Source organism: Ciconia boyciana, chromosome 1 (assembly GCF_034638445.1).
Source record: "Ciconia boyciana chromosome 1, ASM3463844v1, whole genome shotgun sequence".
Classification (NCBI taxonomy): Eukaryota; Metazoa; Chordata; class Aves; order Ciconiiformes; family Ciconiidae; genus Ciconia; species Ciconia boyciana.
In genome coordinates, this window is record NC_132934.1 from 27,904,870 (window position 1) to 27,921,366 (window position 16,497).

At 40.5% G+C, this 16,497-nt stretch overlaps 1 long non-coding RNA gene across 3 annotated transcripts; it reads left to right on the forward strand.

Annotated features, from left to right (window-relative positions):
• Nucleotides 1–442: 442 nt before the first annotated feature.
• LOC140651626 (uncharacterized) lies at nt 443–12,386 on the forward strand. 3 transcript variants are annotated; one of them, XR_012042458.1, is made up of 6 exons: nt 443–692; nt 2,221–2,425; nt 2,799–2,902; nt 4,341–4,439; nt 10,466–10,736; nt 11,802–12,386. It is a non-coding gene; the product is annotated as an uncharacterized lncRNA (long non-coding RNA). The 3 variants fall into 3 exon arrangements; XR_012042459.1 differs by having other exon boundaries at nt 2,221–2,377; XR_012042460.1 differs by lacking the exons at nt 10,466–10,736; nt 11,802–12,386 and adding an exon at nt 7,556–7,723.
• Nucleotides 12,387–16,497: the final 4,111 nt, after the last annotated feature.

Genomic DNA, 16,497 nt, shown 5'->3' on the forward strand with positions numbered 1-16,497 from the left:
TGAAGATAGACAAGAAGTCTTGGCTACAAGGAATTTGCACAGTGAATAGCCAAGAGAAAGTACAGAAGGAAGAAGGTATTAATGTCTCCATTTTAATGCCCTTAATAATGTGCTTTAACTTTTGGCAGCCCTGAAGTGGTCAGGCAGTTGGACTAGATGATCTTTGTAGGTCCCTTCCAAGTGAAAATATTCTATTCTATCCTATTCTACAGACAGAACGCTAAATCCCCAATTTAGACAAAGAAAAGTGATTTGCCTAAGGCTGCTGTGTGCCACCAGTAGAAACCAAATTTGGATTTCTGAACAATATTCTAGGCAATTTCTCATGGTTTATTTTACAACACCCTTTTGGTTCTTGAGGAAGGTTCCCCTGCTTCACCCTCAGCATGTAATTTGATAAAGAGCATGTATGAGCATTCTCCATCCTGCCCCTTCTCTTTCTTTTTCCAGAGACTCCAGTACTTTGCTAATCACCTTCACTCTCTTTCAGCCTCAGGAGAAGTTCCATAGTGAGATATGGACCGCAGTACACCACACGTGAGGTGAAGCACTATTATCATCTGCCTCACCTGCTTGTCTGTCTGTTAATTTAAAAAAAAAGAGAGAAAAAGAGAAATGCATCTGAAAGAAGATCATTAGAATGGAAATAATATTCATTGCCATTCCTGATGACACTGACATGACGTATTAAGGTGATTATATATCTTTCAAAAAATGGTCTGTCTTCTTTTAAGTCAGATAAATGATGAGGCAGGTGCATCTCCTAGGCAAAGCAGGCCACTGCAAATTGAAGCACAATATCAAGATAAGACTGTCATTGTGCAAGTCTTTGCTGTCCCACAGCTAATGTGCACAATCTGTTTTCGCAAGTGCTTTAGTATTTTTGTTCTTTATTATGAACATATACAGCACATAAGTGTTTTTAGTATTGGCTGACTCTGGTATTTTGTAGTCACGATTGTGGTATTTAAACAGGAGGTGATCTGTTCTGCACATGGAAAAGGGGCTGTGTTATAGAGGAAGTAATTTTAAAAAGTGTTGCTGTTTTTTGGCAAGAGGGTATTATGATTATTTTTCAAAGAATATACCCAGTGTTCATTATGTTCGTGTACAAACCCATGGTGATTTGAATCTGATTTCTAGTCTGTACCTAGGGAGCATTATCATTGTGTTAGAAATGCAGGTATGATATTAAATTGGAAAGCTTTTACATATATATAGTCTCATCTATTTCTTTTTTAGCTGCTGTATAATATTGCTTCTCAATTTCAGCCGAAGAGCTGTGATTACTTAGCTGAAATGAGCAATGTCACTTGAATAGCAACTATTGTAAATAATGGAGATCTTTTATAAAACTTCATCATATTGTTAATATCCAAAATGCACTTGGTATGATAAAGGAGCACATTGCCCTTGGTTAAGAAAATTCCTTTCAAAGAGTTTGCCTGGCAGTGATTTTTAAAACGCATTTCAAGACTTTCTAAAAATCTTGAAATACAAGCGTGACATGATTGTATTATGAAAATGTGTTTGGTGAGGGGCACACAATTATCTTCAGTTTCCAGATGAAGCAGAGCTGGTAACTTATCTCCAGTCACTGCTAGCAAATTTGTTTAGACACTTATTGAATGCAGGCTTTTTTTTTTCTTTTCTGTTGCACCACTCTTGTACAGAGAGAAGTTATTTTTACCAGAGGCATTGTGTCCAGGATATACATATCTAGCTGAAAGTTGTCTCAAGGTAGGAGAAGCTCCTGAAACATGCATCCCTCACATCTCAGGGATACAATATTTCCAGGAAAATGCTCAGCTTTAGAAACTGTACATCACGGCACCATGTGTGTATATATTGGAACACACAATGCCAAGTATAATGCCAGGTTTTCTGAAGCAGCTATATTTTTTAGTTTAAGGCATTGTTGTGCTGAATTGGTGATTAAACAGTAATGTTCCAGCTGAACAAAGCCTCACTTCAGAAGGGTACAATTGCTGCTCCGGGTTTAGACATTGTCCAGCAAGGGGCCTCTATGCAGTGTGAGGATTCCAAAGGCAAATGTTTGAACATAGAAATAAAAAGAGTGTGGAGGAAGCTGGCAACAAGATCATGCCAGCTAATGCTCTTATAAACAGATTTTGAACAATGCTAGTGCATTGGATTTAGGGGATGGGTGGGTTACAACCCCGGTGTATTGTTTCATGTTGGGTTTTTTTTCTCGTGCAGGTCTTTACACTTTTTTCCCTCCACATGGTTACCAAAGAATGCAAAGCAAGCTATCGCTGTGTGTCAGATGCAAGCAAGATCTAAGAGCTCTGGAGCAGCTGAGAACATGGATGCAGCACCTGGGGTGCCAGGATGATGCTGTACTGGAGAGGAGTTTGTAAGGGGCAGAGGCTTCCATTTCCTGCTGAGTTTTGTCAGGATCCAGGTCTGCTGTGTTGTACAGAGAGAAAGTGTTGTCTGCAAGATGGGAGTGTGTCTCTGTAGCACCTCACAGACTGAGGGGGGTCACTACCTGGGAGTACAGGACACATTATGGGTTGCAGGGGAAGAGCATTTTGGAATTGTGCAAAACTTATTATAGGATGTTTAGGGGAGGAACCACAAGCAGGGAAAGGGGGGGATAGAGGTGGTTTGGGGAGGAAAAATCTTGTGAAAACAGAGGGATAAGGGGCTAAAAGGGAGCAGTCACATGTAAACAGGTGGCTGGTCAGTAGGCTTGTCTGGCCATGCCTGGCAGTTGATCAGCACAGTCTGTCCTGTCTTCTCATTAAACTCCATTTCTATTTTCCTGGGTGCAGGGCTCTCTTCTGTGTGTATGGAGGTCTGAGAGGCCACCAACTGGAGTGGAACCACAGGATCACAGGGGCCCCTGTCTGTGGTGTTAGCAACTGGAGTGGTGAGGGTATGTAAGTCAGTGTGTGATCGCTCCTGAATATCAGCCTGGGCTTGCAAAGTATCTGAAGTGACCTGGGAGCCAGGTGTGCGTGTGTGTCTCTGAGAGTGAGACAAGTGGAGGAGCTGGCTCGGGAGGAAGTGGGGGTCCCAGCCATGTGGCAGAGAGACTGTAGGGTCTGGGGTTGACTGAGAGATCAGACGTGTGTGCATGTCTCTCTCTCTATGCATGAGGCAACTGAGGACCCAGGGCCAGTTGGAGTGACTGAGTGTCTAAGCCCAGGTACTGGAGGCAGCTAAAGCCAATTCTTCGCGTTTTTCTTGGCAGTTTGCATCTATGCAGGGTAGGCCTCATTCTGATGATCTAATCAGAGTATTTCAATTTACCCCTCCTTTCTTCTCTGCCTCCATAGAGACATATTTCTGTGCTCTATATTTGTAATGATGGTGTGGAGAGCAAGATGCAGAGATGGCACATGCTGTGCAAATAGATAGCGAATTTTGAGCTTCCTGCTTTTTACAGCCATTTGTTCTCACTCTATGCAGGTACAAAGTAGTAGAAAACCAGACCCTTTGTTTCTGGAATGCTTAGCACCCCTTTTCTATATTTTTTCTATAAAATAGACCTCCGTTCTGCGTCCAGTTCACTTGCTGTAGTTGTTTACCCAGGAGATCTCCGGACTGAGAGTGTGTGTCATGCACTGGGTTAGGCAGACAGGTGTGTAAATTGTAATGAAGCAGTCCAGATGAGGAGAGGAAGTACTGACTGGTTTCTTCCCCATGCTCCTGAGGAAAACTCCCTTCATAAAGAGTTGTATGAAATATGCGCTACCTATTGACATGTCTTACAAATAATAAGTCTGTCACAGTGTCCCTCAAAGATTGCTTCAGGGTTCTGTCACACCTCACCACTTCCACATGATTAATTACTGCTAATCCCAGTCTCAAGCAAGACCCAGTAATGCATGGATGTATTTGTGTAAGGTGTGGCAAAGCATATAGGCAGATGTATATGCTTGTATGTAATACAAATTTCAATATATGGTAAGGCTTCATGATGAGATTTGAACAGTCCCTTACCAAGTGAGAGAGAACATTTTGCCTTACTGTGGGCTAATGATTCTTTTAACATTTAGTGAAGTCTGGGGAGTGGCCCTCACTTGCAGGTGCTGCTTGCAGGAAGGAGAGGGATGCCTGCACCTGGCCTCAACGGGTGTACTGGCTGTTTGAGGAGGTGAAAGCAGTGAAGATTTTGGGGGACTGAGTATTGACATTGTCTTCTGAATAAATTAAGAATCAATAAGTCTCTTGATGGGGAGCAGGAGACAGGGTGGAGGTGAGAAGGACAAAACAAAAGAGTCTGTAGAGGTGAGAATTAATCCAAACAGATGCTAATGGAGGGAGGAAGCACGTGTTCCCTGGCGGAGGTCTTTGGTTTGTTTCCACAGGATATGATGGACTTGCATAAAGACCGCATTCTGAGCTCCATGGTCAAGGCACTGGTTTGACAGAGTATAGGAAGCTTTCTGCATGTGATCTAAAGATAGGTAAATACAAATATAGTAATCTTTTATTTCTGTTCAGCCATTTTGGTAACTACTGTCTCTAGTCGGGAACTTTAAGTGAGAAATATAGTGCCCTAGGCACCATTTCCTACAAGCAGATGGGTCCTACTAGGGGGTGGCATGGATCTTAGGAGCTGTGAAAAATTAGGTGGGATGATTGGACCCTGAAGGAATCTAACACTCCCTCTCACTCCCCCCTCCCCACCGAGTTCAATAAATCAGTGCACAAAAGCTGTTTGGAAAACAACCAATTCAAAACAAAACTTCATTTTTGTTGTTGTAATTACATGAATGCTAAGCAACACCTACAAAGAAGGAAACTGTGTGGTAGTGGAGCTGTTGTGTCCTTTCAGAAACATTTAATAGAGTTCCATTTAAAAAAGAGGAAAAAAAGTTCTCGATAACAAATCTAGTCTAGAAACTTTCCACAGCAGCTTTCCGTAATGGTTGCAGAGTAATTTATGATGCCAAATTCTTCATTATTACCAGAAACTGTTCCTGCCATAGATATAAAGTTACTTAGTGTTACATCATGGTGAAAAACCACACAGGAACCTCTGTTACACTCCTGTGAGTAGGTGTGCAGAACCAAAAAACCACTGAACTTCAAAGACATGATTCTGTCATAGGTATTAACACATTTGGCCTGAGATGATGACATAAAATTGTGTAGTGTCTTTTGATTTAGTATGTCTTTGACAGTTTATGCTTTCTGAAGCTGTGTGCCAACCAGAATATCACCATCTTTCAGTTCATTTAAGTGGGAGATGGGTAAGATCCATCTCCCTTCCCATGTATTCTGGCCCAAAAGCCTGTCCTGGAGAAGACAGTGAAATGTGTGCACATTGGCTAGCGTGTCGCCCCAGTCAGCACAGCTCCAGTGCTAGACTGTAATCCTTATTACGTGTACATCAGTAATTCCTTTCTCTCCAGTGGAGTTTCACTGCTGTGGTGAGGAACATCGGCTACAATTCCCAAGTATTGGAAAGCAACCAGAAATTTGGTTTCTATAGGTAAAACAATACTTTAAAACAGCAGTGGTCTATCTCAGATTCACTAAGTCTTTGAATATCAACAGGAAGCTTGATATATAAACCTAAGTTTTATTGCTTTAGCATTTATACTTTTAATATAGCATTATTTATAAAATGAATTTCATTCATGTAACCACTGTGTAGGAATGTTTTACAGGCACCATTAATTCCTTATCCAGGATTACAAATATGCCTAAGAATAAAATGGAAGTACATGTTATGGTATTAATTTATGCATTTTTGGAAGACATCAAAGTCACATAACCTTATGTCTAATGATTTCATTTAATTATACAGTTCTACATTTTCATCTTCAAAGAAAGCTACAAACAATGACTAATTAATCGTTGCAGCAGCCCTTTGAAATAGGTAGATAGACATAATTAATCCCATCTAACCAATTCTTTGCCCAAGGCAATACATGGAATCAATGTTTAAGCCAAGATTAGAGCTCAGTCTTACTCTGTGGCCATTTCACTAAACTAGCAGTTCCCAAATTTCCTTAGATTGGGCTCGCTCCTACCTTGCTGTGATAGTTTAGACGGACATATACCTTGGCCTGCACCAAGCCTTCATTCTCTATCTTCCACCTCTCTGCCAAAATGCTTCCTCTCCCTCTTCCCCTCAAAAATTACTTCCACTCCAGTCAATCCAGGTGTGGAAGGTCTGACTTTTCCCCTCCAAAATCCTGTACCCAGCTTTCACTTGTTTATGCCTGTCACTGCCTGACTGACTCTTTGCACCTGCAGTCCTCCTCCCAGAGGTTCCCTGTCCTTCAAGTGCCATTGCCACCCCCCGTGTAGACCTGCTTCTGTGCTTGGTGTGTGCATTGGCATCCCCCAGCAGAATTGCCTCTCTCTTCCCCTGCTCCTGGCTCCCCCCAGCAGCCGGGAGGAAGCTCTGCTGGTGGGGCTGGTGTGAGCTGCTTTGTATCTTCTAGTTGGCTCACTCTTGTACAGTGAGCAAGGAGAAAATTGAAGGTAAGCTTTGCACCATTAAACAGCAGGCACTGTTCTCATAGACCATGGCCCATACCAAGATGCAGCCTATGGTCCACGTTATTGTAGGTGTTATTGTAGGTGGAGATTCATGAAAGGTTTTACAGCACGTTGTGTGTTACAAAAGCACTTTATAGGATCAAGGGCAGGCATTGTTGTTCAGGTAATATTGAAGGCTAAGGAAGTGCGTGAGTGTGGAACCAAAGAGAAGCCGATGTTGTAACAAAGAATATTACTTGCCTTGAAAATGGTCTAGTGATAATATAGACCGGAGAGAGGCAGTTCTGAACACCATAGTGAGCAGCAGGGATTGCAAAGCAACAACAGTTGTCTGTGGCAGACTGTGATAAAGTCCTGATTTTATAGAATAAACTAATTCTGTACAGCATGTAGTGATGGATGGGGTATAAGAAAAGAGAGAAAAAAACAATGGAAAAGGAGGTTCCTACCTCATGTCATCGAAGAACGGCACCAGAACCTGAGAAACGGTGGCGGAACCTGGACTTCCCACCATGGTGGTGTTTAAGATCTGGTCAAATCATGGCTATAGCTTTTCTTATCTGGTAGGAAATAGAGTTAATGTGATGTATCCTGTAGTTGTTGATAACAAAGTCACATTTGTATTTGTGCTTTGATGTAATATGTCAAACCAGAAAAGGTATTCGCCCTGAGTGTAGGGATTCTGCTCCCCAACAAATTAGTGAATGGACCAGAAATATTCCTTCAGGCAGCTAATCTGACTGCCCTTGGTTGATGTGCCGCTCTAGTTGACATGCTACCCTTTTCCTTGTACTCATCATTTCCTTTACTTTGTAGAAAATGTTATGTCTTCATGTGACTGCAGGAGAGAGAAAAGACGAGGATACACAGAGGACTAGAAATTCTCCACCAGTGTTGCACAGTATCTAAGGATATATTCCAAACCCGGTGCACCACTGCAAAAACTCTGATTTATCTCAGCATTCCCAAAAGTGTAATTTTCTATGGGTGAGATTGCATAGCTATGTCTGCTGCTTGATTCGGTTTTCTTTAGAAAAATGTTTGATGCTCTGCCCCATACTTTCAGGCTTTCTGCAGCTGACTAAAACAGTGGATGTCTTCCTAAAATAGATAGCCTGCTTCAACCACAAATTGATTGGGCTTTGACTAGATAGAATTATACGTGGTGCAGAAGGTCAGATGGATGATCGTAATTGTCCTGCTTGGCTTTAGATCATTGGATTTACCTGGGTACTAAGTCTCTCCATTCAGCATGATTCAAGTGAGTAAAATCCAGAGCTCTATAAAATAGGAATTGTGCATTCAACCAAATGGAGAATAGCTGAGTATAGACATATGGCAGATTCATTTTTCAGGCTGTTGATAATCTCAAAGGACATGTAGTAACAGAACAAATCAGAATGTTGGTGGAGGTTCCCCCGCCACCCACAGTGAATGATATTTTGGGGCATATAAATAGGAGTCAATTACAATAACACATCCCTTTCAATCTGAGTAATTTCTACTGAAATCCAGGATGACTACTGTCAAAAGGAGGCATAGCATTCTTTGTGCTTTAAAATAATTATATACTGCAAATACATGCAAGAGAAGGCAAATCACTTAAAGACTCTCTTGAAAGAAGTAACTTAGTGGAAATATGAATGTCTGTCAGTTTCCTGACATAGTTTAAATGTTAAATGACAGGTAACCTAGGATCACCCAAACTAGATGGCAAAGCTTTATTGTATGATACTGTCTGACAATGAAATCCTGCATCTTGACAATTGAATTAAAACATTTCTTTCACAGCTATGTTGAAGGTCTCTGTTCTGATATTTTCTCTTGCACTTACATGACTCTACAAATGTTTAACTTATGTAGAGCCAATGTAGCAGTGAAGATTTGCTGCATAAAATCTTGAAGGAAATTTTCTTCTAGTTTAGGAATATATTTTTTTGATCTCTGGAATTAAGAGCCTGAGGGCAGCTGATGAGCACAAGGCAAAAGCCTAGCCCCACTGGAGTGTTACCAGGTACCTCCCCTGTAGTGAACAGAATCTTCTTATGATGATGACTGCTGAGGTATATTCAGTGGTCTTTGTCTCTCTCAAACAGAGAGGGAAAAATGAAATGCCCTCTTTCCACTATGCAGATTTTGCAGGCAGTTTACTGCGTTTAATGAACTATTATAGCATATGCAGATGAACACTTCCCACCCGCTCTCCACAGATCTGGCACACAGTAATGGCTTGTCCTATATTTCTGTGCTATATAGTGGCTTCCTCTGCTCATAGAAACACAGCCCACAAAATTGAAACAAAGGTCCCTAAAGGCTTCAGTTTGCCAGAGGTTAAATCTGTTTCCTCCTCTCAGGCCAGGACATGAGAGACTGACTGGTGGTGTCTTCTCAGCTTTAAATAAAGCCAAAGGCTAGGCGGTAAGCAAGAAAGTCTGCTGCCCTTTCTGTCCTACAGCTCAGACCAAGCAAGACCATTACTTCCTTTTTGTGTAGGGTTTCACCTTTAGAACCACAGAACTCACCATGGAGCTTTGAGCTCCGTCTGACTGCAGTGACTTTGCCAGGGTCATACTGGAATTGAGGTAGTCCTGCAGAACCAGTGCAGGTAAAAGGAAACATGTTAAGCGCTTTCAGTCAAATTCAGCTCACTGCAGAGCTTTTAGAAGACATGTCCATAAGGTGCATATTGAGGTCAGTTACGCATAACCACAGCCTTTTGGAGATCTCCTTTTTGCCTCTCCTATGTTAGGCATAGCACTCCCATTCCTTTATTTTCTCTCTTTGTTAATATAAAATTATTTCCACACTTGTTTGTCCAAGAATATTTATTATCCAGAGCCTGTGGATAACTGCATGATAGCTTCCCGTCTATTAGCATAATTAGTACTAGTGCTGCAGAGATTATATCAGTATGAGCAAGAAACTTTGTGATCAGGTCAATGGCTAGAGTGCTAGGGGTCAAATGCTTATGCTGGGGACTATTACTATTTTTCTCCATTTATACCACTAGTCCCAACTTCACTGCAGGAGTGATATTTAACAGGTCTTTGAAAATGTTCTGACTATCCTACCATTACTTGGAAACAAAAGGTGGACCTGAACTTTCTCACAATTCATTTGTCTTGCACCTGGAGAAATTGTTCATTTATATATAAAAAAGATCATATATAATATGTACATATATAAAATAAGTATATATACACATACACATATATAAGCTGCATACAGCGGCATTGCCTCCAACAAAAATGTACTTCAATTGCAGTCCAGGCAGAATTTAAAAAATATTTTAAGGAGTGGTTCATGATTTAAGTTGCCAGCCTTGAGACATGTTATGAATGCATGCTTAGTACACTGTAAAGAGCAGACTGTTACGCTATCTTGAGTTCAGTCTGTAAAAATGTAAGTATCCTAGATCAGTAGACATGTTTGCAAGTTTTGGTCTCATAGATTTTAATTCTGAAAGCATAAGCTATTTAAACTTGTATTCTGAAGTGAACATCTGTTAAGTTAGGAAGGACATAGAAAGTTCATTGGAAATTTTACGAATATTATCTGTGTGATCAAATATTATATCAAAGCTTTTATTTCCCGTGTCAGGGACAGAAATACAGTGATTAAGTTTCACATTCAATAAATCAACTACCAGTTTAGTAGCTTGACTGATTGCCGTCTTCTGAAGTAAACTGCTTTTATTAATCTTTGAACAACTTAACTAACAAAATAACTTATTTCTCACTTAAAGGAAAGTTTTTCTCTCCAATCTGCACTGCATGTAAATGTCCAGCATTGGTGGGAATTTTTTTAGTAGGGTCAGGGCAGAATAGCTATTCCAATACCAGAATTGTCCAAATGCATCTGTCTAGATTCATACACTATCTTTACGATAATAGTCACAGTAAAGATTCAGGCTGAAAATGCAGTCACCAATTTATTTCACCTATTTCACTGATTTATTTCACCTTTTTATTTTCAGGTAAATTATGATCTCACAGTGAAGAACTCGAGGGGAGCCTGAACCCAAACCTCTGTGTAGAGATCAGTATACTTTAAAGTTGCTTTGCATTTCTTCAGGTTATGAATTCTTAACCAGACCATCTTCATAGCAGAATGAGCCAAAATATGTATTTAAAACAATTTTACTTACAGATCAAGATTTTGTGGCTCATGATCATCTCTAGTAAAGTTTTTTGCTTTGTTTTGAATCATCAAAGAAAGCATGGCACAGCAAAATTCCTAGTGAACTGGTAAGTGTCCTTACTGGTATGAAACTTTAGGATTAGGCCCAGAGGAAAATTTAGAAAGATATTTATCATTATCTGGTAACTTCTCCAAAGTGAAGTAGAAACTCTTTTGCAACAATACAAAGGAAAGCTTTCTTGAAAAGGTACTTCATTTTATTGCTTTTAGAAATATTTGCAAACAGGCTTTTCTGGTGGCTGTGATCCTTAAGATGAGAGCCAATGTAACTTCCTCCCAGGACATAATAGTGATAGCATGAATTGTCTTTATGAATTTTCCTAAGTATGAATATTGCAGTCCCAATTGTGCTATTTAGAAGTGAAAAGCTTTGGGATAAATATAGCCCCAAGTCTGATATCTTTTAATTTGCTAGCGTCTGTTCCCCGTCATATGGTTTCAATGAGGTACCTCTGACAGAGTCTTCTTCCATGGACTACTTAAAAATGCTGAAACATAAAAGTCAGAGCCTCAGATTTCCTCTCCTGCAGAAATACAAATGGGTGGGAAACTGGTGGAGGTTACATCTTGAATTGTCTCCTGAACAGAATTGTCCAAAAATGATTCCATGGAGAAAGCTGGTTTTGACTCTGAGAGATTAGGCAATTCTTCTCCATGAATCTCTAGGATACGTGAAAGGTTTGGATGACCCACACAGAGGTATTGTACAGCAGTGCTCTTGTACCCTATCCTTGTTTCTGCCCCAAATCTCTGCCATATTTCTCAGTCATCACCTTTGCAGATGTCCAGGTTTCCTGGGGAAGCTCTTCCCTCTCGTGATTCAGTCTTAGGATTTACCTGGTGAACTGGATAGGAGAGCTGATCTAGCTGAAAAGAAATCACCTCCTCTTGTGCTAGGTTGGGTTTCAGCTAGATCAGCTCCCCAAACCTCTGCCTGATGGTGCTAGTTCAGTATAAAATCAGGTAGAAACACGTGACAAGGCTTAAGAAAGAGATTTAAGTCCTAGGTTGCTATAGGATTTTACCCTTAGTTTTCAGTGTCTTTTCTGCCTAAGAAGAACAATGTGTCTTTCTCTTGACTTGCCCCCACCCTCTTTTGTTTTTACCCACAGAACAGTGCAAGTAGATACCAAAATATTCTGCAAGATAAGAAGCATGTAACATACTGCAGAAGTGTCATACAAAATAGATGACATCAATGAAGCATCCCTTTACTCTGCTATGAACCAGCTTCAGCACAGCCTGCCTAGAAGTGCTTTGACAGTATCTGGCCTTCTTTCCCCTATGAGCACAAGAAGACCTCTGTCTTCTTCACTCTACTGGAAGTTTTGAATCTCACCATTGTCTGTCTGCATCCTATAAACAAGCCAGAGAGACACCTGCAGAAAATCACAGGCAGCAATTCCTGCAGTCATGATGGTTTTTTAACTTTTGCTCCCAGTCCTTGCAAAACTGGGTGATATTTAGTGATCCAGCAAGTCTGACATCATAGCCCCTTTACGGGAAATAAAATGTCAAAACATTAGTATATTCTTATCAAGGATGAAGGATGCCGAAATGCTGGAGAAGTAGCTGAAAAAAAATGAGGGTATTGTTTACCAACAAAATAAATCAAGCTACCTGAGTTGCCTGACCTTCAATTGCAAACCTTCCTGTGAAGTTTTCAGAGCTTTTGTAATAGCCTTATCTTGCCTACTGTGCTAGGGGAAATTAGAATAGTTAGGCATTTTTTTATACCTATTTTCTTCTCCAGCTGCAACATAAGTCCATTTATATTTTTCATAAATTTAAAATACTCTAGTCCATCTGTTTTTTATTCAGTAGTGGCTTTAAAGAAATACCACTAGAGGGCAAGATGACAGCTGTAAGCCATTTGAACTTTGGGACTTCAGTCCTGCAGGTGTTGAGGTTGATGAGAAATTATTGACTCCAGTGGTGCTGAAACAAGCCTTAAAAGTCCATTCTCTTCCACAAATACTTAAAAATTCCCCCAAAATCCTTAAATATGAAAAAGAAGCTATTTAATTTAAGCTAACATGCTATGAATAACTATTAAATGTAATTAAAAAAATTATATATATTGTCAATCAGTTTTATAAAACAAGAAGATACAAGTATCACATCACATGTCCTTCTGAAATTGTCTGGAGTTCCCCAATATAAACAGCAGATATTACCAATTCTGTGATAGTTAAATAAAATACTTCTATATATATATACAGACACACACATATGTCCATGCCTACTCATACACACAAATTTACCTCTACATTAACAATATAGATGGAGTGCTGAGCAAATGTGGAAGAACTGAATTTGATTCCTAATACTGTTCTATTGTTCCCTAGAGCTTCAAAAAACGCTTTAAAAAATACCTAATGCAATCCTACAGCCAGAGGCTTTGAGCTTGTCAGATGCCATAAACAAAGCCATAGTGGTCCTGGTCAGTACTTGAATGAGAGGCCTCAGAGGCAAGAAAGGAGTCTGTGGGATGCATATGCTTTCTGCTTTTAATCCTGCTGCTATTTCAGTCTCCCACAGAAGTTCTTGTATTTCAGTTTGTTCTCATTGTGAAACCTTTGTTTCCTTTTCTCCTTATATTTTGAAAAGAAAATTGTATACAAACAGTGGGAAAAATCCTAAATTACCAGCTCATTTTTTATTCTAAACATTACTTGCATAAGGCTTCAAAGGAAATAATAAGCAGTGTTTGAAATAAGGTCTTTAGCATTTGGCTTATTGTTTAAAGGATGCTGTGGATAACATTTCAGTTACCAAGTTACTGTGGCCTCAACCTGGAACCATTTCCCTTTAATTTTGTCCCACAAGTGCACATAGCTGTGATAGCACTTTTTGTTACATTTATACAGTATTCTTTGCTTTACAAATCCCTAAACACACTTCATTAGGCATACAGCATGTTGATATATTAAAGGGGTTTCCTCCTTCAAGAAGTGGGCATTAAGCCTTGGAAAAATAAGACTCTGTTAACAGAGTGAAGGGGAAAGGCCCCAGTGTGTTGGCTGTTGAAATAAATCTGAACTTCTCCAGCCTGTTGAGAGTCCAAATTTGCCATGTCTTCACATGATTGTGCCTCAGGGTTGACCCGGAAACCAGAACGAGGGTGAGCCAACTCTTGGGCTTGGGAAAACCTCAGCTCCACTTGAACCTCAGAGCAAGTTCAAGCATGTACTTTCTGAGAGTGACTAGATCCTGGCATAGTCTTCCAGATCAGATCAATCTTACACATCTTACTAAAGATGTTCATGGAGAGGAAATCTGATTTTCAACACAAGTTTTGGAGGCTTCGTCCTGATGGAACATCCTAAAGCTTTGAGCTCTTCTTGTATGGCAGGGCAGGCCTGTAAGTCATGCCTGTCCCTACACCAACACCCTTTAAATCCCCAGCCTGGTATGTCAGGCCCAAAAGCTGTAGAGTTTTGTGTCTGATAGGTCCCTGGGGACAGATCCTGTTGGTCACAAACCCAGCTGAGAGGGGGGTGTGGTTTAGCCCCAGTCAGCAATTAAGTACCACACAGCCACTCGCTCACCCTCCCATCCCTGGTGGGATGGGGGAGAGAATCCGAAGAGCAAAAGTAAGAAAACTCGTGGGTTGAGATAAGAACAGTTTAATAATTGGAACAAAATAATAATAATAACAATAATAAATTGTAATGAGAAGGAAAACAACCAGAGAGAGAGAGAGAGGAACAAAACCCAAGGGAAAAAAAAAACAACAGTGATACAACCGCTCACCACCTGCCGACCAACACCCATCCAGTCCCCGAGCAGCGATCGCTACCCTCCAGCCAACTCCCCCCAGTTTCTATACTGAGCATGACATCATATGGTATGGAATAGCCCTTTGGCCAGTTTAGATCAACTATCCTGGCTCTGCCCCCTCCCAGCTTCTTGTGCACCTGGGAGAGCATGGGAAGCTGAAAAGTCCTTGACCAGTGTAAACACCACTTAGCAACAGCCAAAACATCAGTGTGTTGTCAATATTATTCTCATACTAAAATCCAAAACACAGCACTATACCAGCTACTAGGAAGAAAATTAACTCTATCCCAGCTGAAACCAGGACAGAGGGCTGTCCCTTCTCTGCACAACTCAGGTCTCAGAGGAGCTCCAGGACCGAGCCTTCAGGGCCAGACAGCTCCTGCTCAGCACAGACATAGTAACACCACCTCCCATGGAGGTTGTGTGAGGCCCCATTCATATCGAAGTGACATCCCTGGGGCTTGGGAAAATGTAATGATGGGCTGCGTAAGTGGGGGTGAAAAGTCAGACACTTTCTTTTAGGACAAGGTGGGCTGTGGAGATGTTATTTGTCCCATTTGTCTTTTCTCCTTCTGTTGGTCCCTGAGCTAATCTGGCTGCTGGTAACAGTGGAGCCATCAGAGGCACAGGCAAGGGATGCAGAGGGGAGCATTGTGCTTGTGATCCAAGAGGGGGAAGGGGCATCCCACTCAAGAGCCTCCTGTTTGTGAAACCCTGCGAGACCCTCAGTTACTGATGAAATCCTGCATGTGGTGACTGCAGTGCCCTGTGGGGTAATACTGGCATTCGAGACCAGACAGCTCTTATAAGCTAGCACAAACCACAGATGAGCCCATTGTTTTTTGTAGGCTTCTGCAGGACTGAGTCATTTATTTGATGGATAGTTGCACAGCTAATATTTTTCTAAGGAGTTAGATCTGTAATGGCCAGGGTATGGCACAGTTATATGGCTTGACTCTGTAGCAGATGAAATTTCCCAAGTGATTTGGGGAAAAGTCTCTTCAGTTTCTGTGATTTTGAAGTATTCTGTATAAAAGTTTCCATCACCACTGTTAATCATGCATATTTTAATAGCTATGTGCCCAGTAAATTAGGTGGCTACATAGGATAGTAGTAACTAATGATGATCATTATAGCTAGTTGGGTAAAGTATAGCTAGTTGCATTTTTCAAAAAAAATTGAAGACCAATACCTATTCACAAACACATAGACATACATATTCTGTGAAAGTTTTTCACTGACTATTTTATTATTTTATTTTGCAAGTAATAGTTAGTTCTCTTTTTGGTCCATTTTCTCCATTTGTCCTGTATCTGATGATCTAGCTGTTGCTAAATAGGAGCATCACTGGAGTTCCTGACAACAGTGCACCAGGGGAGATGTGCTAAGGAGAGCAGCCCTAGAAGATGATGGAGATGGGGAGATAATGAAACTCACAGGACACCTGCTTGCATTTCCAAACATAAAATTTTGAGATTCAGAGAAAATGTTCTGTCTTTCAGATTTTCATATTTCATAGAAAAATCTAATGGAGCATGAAAAGCAGACCTTGGAAAATTAACCAAAGCCCTAATTTTCTGCAAAAAGACTGTTTCGGTAGGAATATTTTCATCAAGCTGTTAAAAGCATAAAACCCCCTGCCGATTGAATATAGTGCTCTGCTCTGAATTGTAAAAACGAGTATGGATTCTTAGACATTTGCATATATGCTAAAGATACAAGTCAGGTTCCAGCAGAAGTTTGTCTTTATGCAAGATGTTAGTCCCTTGAACTCCACTGAAAGCTATTCCTCCCAGGCAATGCCTGGGAGATCTGCTTTCAGCTCTTCATTTTACTTTTGGCTAATCTCTCTATAAGTTAAGAAGAAGCTATTTACACTTCATTACCAAGATACCGCTGTCAATATTAAAATATAATTCATCCTCAAATTCACCATTTACATCTGCTACAAAGTAAAGTGTACATTATCTTTTTGTAACACTTGCTTCAATTGAGAAGTGTTTTGCATGATGTTCTTTACATTTT